Source organism: Eutrigla gurnardus (assembly GCF_963514095.1).
Source record: "Eutrigla gurnardus genome assembly, chromosome: 15".
NCBI lineage: Eukaryota > Metazoa > Chordata > Actinopteri > Perciformes > Triglidae > Eutrigla > Eutrigla gurnardus.
The window spans coordinates 17,247,418-17,253,417 of record NC_139938.1 but is presented as its reverse complement, the minus strand read 5'-3'; the positions used below and the strand labels follow the sequence as shown (position 1 = coordinate 17,253,417).

Below are 6,000 nucleotides of genomic sequence, written 5' to 3'. Positions count from 1 at the left end.
TCTTTTTCCTCTTCTTTTCTCACTCATCTAAAACCACTTCTCTTTCCCTTCCTCGCTGCTTTCCTAATCTGTTTCACTTTCTCGTCGACGCACTTCAGCAGTGCTTCTGTCGTGGCCTTTAGCCGGCCATTCCTCTCTATCAGATGCATGGAGGAGCAGAAATAAATGTCAGGTTTACTGCAGGTCTTCTGACTCTCTCTCTCCCCCGCCCCCCCCGGCAGCAACTTGAGAGACTTGTGAATCTTTAAATGTTCTTGCACACACAGATTTGAATTGTGACTTTGAGCTGGAAATGTGGAGGCATCCTATTCTCAGCTTTAAATACAGCAAAGCTTTGCAATACGTGACATTTAGGACTGTCCTCCGTCTTCACTATCCACCTATTCATCCTTCTCTATATATTACTGCGCTCAGGCTGGCTTCAATCCATTATCTGTGTGTGTGTGTGTGTGTGTGTGTGTGTGTGTGTGTGTGTGTGTGTGTGTGTGTGTGTGCGTGTGTGTGTGTGTCACAGATTTATCAACAGAAACTGCCTGTTTAATGAATAACAACCCCAAGATTTTACATACGATGTTCCAGGAATTCCATCCATTTAAATGCTTTTGGCCGGTTGTTACTGCACCTGAATGCTCCGTCACCTTCACTGGGGAAGTTCCAGGGCCATTATCTTTTTTTTTTTTATCTCGTCTGAACCTGCCAAGAACACGGCTTTTAACGGGTTACAAAGAAAATCTCAAACCACACACTGAATGTTTTTTTTCCCCTCTTCCAGCAGCACCACCGCTTCAACATTACTGCGGCGTTGAAATGTCTTTAGTATTTGGCAGCTGTCGTTTCGACATAAAACAAGCAGGTTATTACTCTAAACTGACTTTGGATCAGATCTGCTCCCTGACTTTCAGCTGCGTTTGGGGGAGTTTCTCTATGCATTTATTGCTGGGATGTAAACCAGCACCTTCTTTTTGTTACTCTGCCAGAACAGGCTGGATTGAATTTCTGTCTTTTCTTTTGTTTTACTTCTCATTTTGTGAATATTGAGACAAATATGTAGGCTATTAATGACCAAACCTCCCCCAAAAATAACCTCCAGGTCTGAAAAGTGAAGCCATAGCTAAAGTGCCTTGAAATTGCATTATTTCTAATGACCAGCAGGGGGCGACGACTCTGGTTGCAAAGAGAAGAGAAAATTACCCCACTTCCCACTTGATTTATTACCTCAGCAAACATCATAAACATGAGTTTATGGTCTCAATCTCTAGTTCCAAGTCTTCTTCAATCCAGCATGATGTTCATTTAGTAAATTATGGTTCATTTAGAGTCAAATAGGCCATAAAGCAGGGGATGATTTAGGGCGGAGCTACCTTGTGATTGACAGGATGAATACAAAAGTGTGTTTTTTTTTTCATTTTTTTGTTTCTTAAAAATGTTTAATTCAGGGTTTTTGTTAAAATATACTTAGCTCCACACCTTTCATGTCACTTCTCGTTCCAAAAAGCCAAGTTGGCGACATCCACTTCTTCGGTGCTGTCTTTGAACAAGCAAAGCCAAATCAGACGTGTTGACCGGATCACGAGAACATGAATGTGTTCTCCTTATCAAGCAAGAGTATCTCTGTCTGTGTTCATATGGTCCATCCCCTCTGGACCGAAGGGTTTTACATAGAACCCATGCCCTCCTGACCCAAGTTTTACATCTGAAACCTGACCTGCAGATACTCCACCACCGGGAACACTCCACTTATGCAATTGTCCTGCGATCTCAACTGGGCTCCAAGCTTTACATCCCACAAGTACCCTGGATTCTTCAACTTTAGAACAATAAATCAAATACTTTTGAACATTACGAGCTTGTAAAACATTTGTATGCTGAACAAGAAAAAAAGAAAAAAAAAGAGGTGAATCTTCACAAATCTTTTTGTCGAGCAGTACATAAACTAAAAAAATAAAGGAGTCCCTCCATGCGACGTCCCGTAGCGTTACACGGCGTTCGGAAAGCCGACACGTTCAGCCAAACCACAAAACAACGGGTTTGCATTCTCCGACTCGGCCACCAGAAAAAAAACGAAGCAATAAATAAAATCACCACTATCTCATTTCTTTCATTTTGTGAAAAGGCACAGATCTTGTCGTGTGTGTGTGTAATTATTTCCCTCCCCGGCTCGGCGTTGTCATTGGGGACCGAGGCTGTCGAGTCGCTGCCAAAGCCCCATTCACTGTCTGCACATAGCCGGTGTTACGCAACGGCTAATTACTTCCACTCAGCCCCAACAAAACCATGGCGAGGGAGAGAGGAGGAGAGAGGGAGGGGGGAGGACAGAAGGACAGGAGGGACAGTTATGAAGGAGAGAGTGGGAGAGCGAGGGAGAGACATGAGGGATAGAAAGTTAAGGACCAGGACGGGAAGACCGAGAGGAATCTACCTTAACGACCTCTTCACCAAGCGCCGCAACACTTTTACCCAAAATCACACCACTGCTGCCAAATTGTTCCAGAGAGAGAGAGAGAGAGAGAGAGAGAGAGAGAGAGAGAGAGAGAGAGAAATGTGGAAGAGGAGTGATGTCAAAGCCAGACATGGCCCGCAGCCTTTTTCCTCTCCAACAATTTTTGGAGATGATGTCATTATTCATAAAAAAAAAAAAAATAGAAAAAGAAAAAGAAAAAGAAAAATGTGTCTGTGCCTCCGGCTCAACTAGAGCAAAAGTAAGAGTGGAAGGTGGGAGTGGAAGGAGGGAAGCCAGGGAAGAAGACATAGACCAGAGAGACAGACAGACAGACAGGAGGGGGGGGGAGTGTTGGATCGGGACAAAAATAACTAGAAAAGAGAGAAACATGACATGAATGGAGAAAGCGAGAAGAAACAGCCAAGATATATACTTTACTCTATATTAGTTTGACCTCAGGACATTTAAAACAAAAATAAATAGTACAATACAACCAGAAAGAACCTGCACCATGTGACCTCACATCAGAGCTGATCCAGGGTTTTGTGCTAAGCTAAGCTAAGCTAACAGGCCTTATGATAACACACATGAGAGCGGCATCAAACTGATGGCTGATATTAGATCACCGCTCTGATTATACGTCACAACAGTCTTCTACGTGGACAGCGGATATCCAGACTGTTTCTGCCCCAAAGGAGACTTTTCCACGACTCCACCCCCGAATGAATGGCTGTTTGAATGAATGAATGAATGTTTTAAGCGGAGTGTTGTGTCACTTTTTAACACTTTTGACAAAAGTAAATGTTTTCAAGCGACACGTTTTATGATATTCCTGTAGTTCTGATTTCTTTCTTCATTTTGTAATCTTAATTCAGTTTTCAAACAGAAGTCCAATTACTTTGCTCGGTGCCACCGACTTCATCATCCTCTATTTACATTTACATTTAGGGCATTTAGCAGACCTTTTGTCCAAAGCGACTTACAATAAGTACATTTGTCAAAAAAAATAAGTACATCTGTCAAAACAATAAGTACATTTGTCAAAAACTACTTCACAATATGTGATTATTTTATGCAAATACTACCCATTTGTTGATTTATGTTACAGTTTTGGTTACTTAATAATAATAATCATCATAAGCTACTAGCGCTTAACCCGAAGAACCGATTAAAGAGCAGAAGTGAGGCAGCATAATGTGAATACTGAATCAAGTATATCAAGCTTTGATATTTGGTTTTATTTTGTATTTTAGCCACCACTTCCTGTGTGGGGAATCAGGGTTTTCTCCCCCCGATCACAGGGACTCGTACGAGTCAAACCGAGGAAGAGGAGTGAGGAAAGGAGGAGGAAAGAGAGAAGAAGAGGAGGGGAAAAAAAGGATGAACAAATCCCTGTCAGAGACTCAGTCACACTTCCACTCTTCTCCTCTATCTCCCCATCTATCCATCACCGCTCCGGTTCAGTGTCACTGTGTATCGCTTCATCATCCCATCGCATGTAAGATAATATATTAGCCTCCATTCATCCATCGAGCCTTATCTATCTCTGCCATTGCTCTCTCTCTCTCAATCTGCTCATCTATCTCTCCGCCTTCAGGCTCAATCTGTTAGCTTCTTGCTGTGTGTGTGTGTGTGTGTGTGTGTGTGTGTGTGTGTGTGTGTGTGTGTGTGTGTGTGTGTGTGTGTGTGTGTGTGTGTGTGTGATAGATATTAACCTATTAGACAATGTAAACAGCGAAGGCGACACATTCATCCTTTTGAAATCTCGGGAATCCTAAAGAGGATCCAGATTTTCTTTTGTATTTTCATCTCTGTTATTGATGAACTTTGTCTTGTGAGCTCGTTAAGACTCGGCGGGAGTCATCCATTCTTCTGTCGTTGCCATTAACTGGATACAAGATGGGAATGGAGTCACTGTGATGTCACCCGGAGGTTTTGTGGGCGCCGATTTGAAGCCTAAGGTTCGGGATTTTTCAGGTCGACATCTTGAAAATGACACCAATTCATAAGGTCCATAGGTTCCATCCATAGAGATAGAATAAACGAGATTTTGGCACCAAAAAGAGAATAAATAACAACCAGAATTTGGGTTCCCTTCACTTTTTCCGACCTGTTTTTCGGATTTTCCTCTTTGCAAGTAAAACTGCTCATGCAAGGCTTTTCACACGATAGTCAGAAAGTCATTTCAGCTTCTCGAGTTTCCTCCAGCATGCTATTTAATACGGCCGCGGCAGATTTGATTAAGATTGTGTTTGCTTTATTTCAAAGTGTTTATACCATGTTATTGGATCCTTTCTTTTTCGTGTGCCGTCCGAGTTACCATTAAGTGCGGCAAAACAGTTTTCAGTTTTTATGAGACGAACACGAACCGGCTTTTATGACCCTCAAAAATATATAAAAAATATGTTTTTTTAATGTAATTTAAAATTTACTGACTAAAAGGAACATATTGTTTTTACTTTAACAAGGCCTTAACCTCAGATCTAGAGTGGAAAACATTCATTTTCATTTTCAACGCATCAACGCTCAGCTTTTTTGTTAAACATGCGACCAAATCTGTCAAAATCCTTTTACTTTTATGTTTATTTGTCTTTTTTGTTTGGATCCAAATCTGGTTTTTATCTCAAAGCAGGAAAAAAATATATCATGTATAAGAACATTTGACCAAATCTCACATGATTGGATAGCTTGCCAAAAGGAATGTGTGTGTGTGTGTGTGTGTGTGTGTGTGTGTGTGTGTGTGTGTGTGTGTGTGTGTGTGTGTGTGTGTGTGTCTGTGTGTGTGTGTGTGTGTGTGTGTGTGTGTGTGTGTGTGTCTGTGTGTCTGTGTGTGTGTGTGTGTGACCTCCCAGTATGATATGTCTGTTGAACAGGCATTACCAGGCAGTCTGAGCATTTTCATTAGTTCCTAGAGCGCCAAACAAACCACATGGGTATGTGAGGCAGCTGCAGTAGTACTACAGAGTACTGGGGGAGAGAGAGAGGGAGAGAGAGCTCAGAATAATCTACAGTACGAGTGAATATAAGTGGGTCGAAGTGCATGCACACATCTGCCTACCAGCTTGCTTCTGTGTGTGTGTGTGTGTGTGTGTGTGTGTGTGTGTGTGTGTGTGTGTGTGTGTGTGTGTGTGTGTGTTAGTGAGCGAGAGGAGAGCCGAGGGTCTCCTCTTGTAGGTTTCTATAGAACACTGATACTCGTATTGACATACAGTTAAACTATGGAAAGAGTTCCCACACTGTTGTTGGTTTTTATTGTAAATTCAATGCCAACTATTCTGCTAAACATTTCCAAAAATGTTGAGGAATGTGAGACAGCTGCGTGTGTCTTTCACACAACAGAAACACTCTTCCTGCTGTTATCTCGGCGACGCTCATTTTGTTCTAAATTGCTTCGGGAGGAGAGGAAAGCTACGAATAGCGGTCAAGGTTGTGTCAACTAGGAGCTCAAACTTCCGAGAGCTTATTGACAATCTGGCGAGTTTCCAAAACAACTATTAGTCATGGCAAACAAAAGTTCAAATCTCCGACCTGTCCCCAGATCTCTGTGACCGTGGGAACTC

At 42.1% G+C, this 6,000-nt stretch overlaps 1 protein-coding gene across 2 annotated transcripts in view; it reads right to left on the bottom strand.

Moving 5' to 3' along the window:
- The window catches only part of jade2 (jade family PHD finger 2), a 115,086-nt gene that overhangs the window by 70,167 nt on the left and 38,919 nt on the right, over positions 1-6,000 (bottom strand). The window lies entirely within an intron of this gene.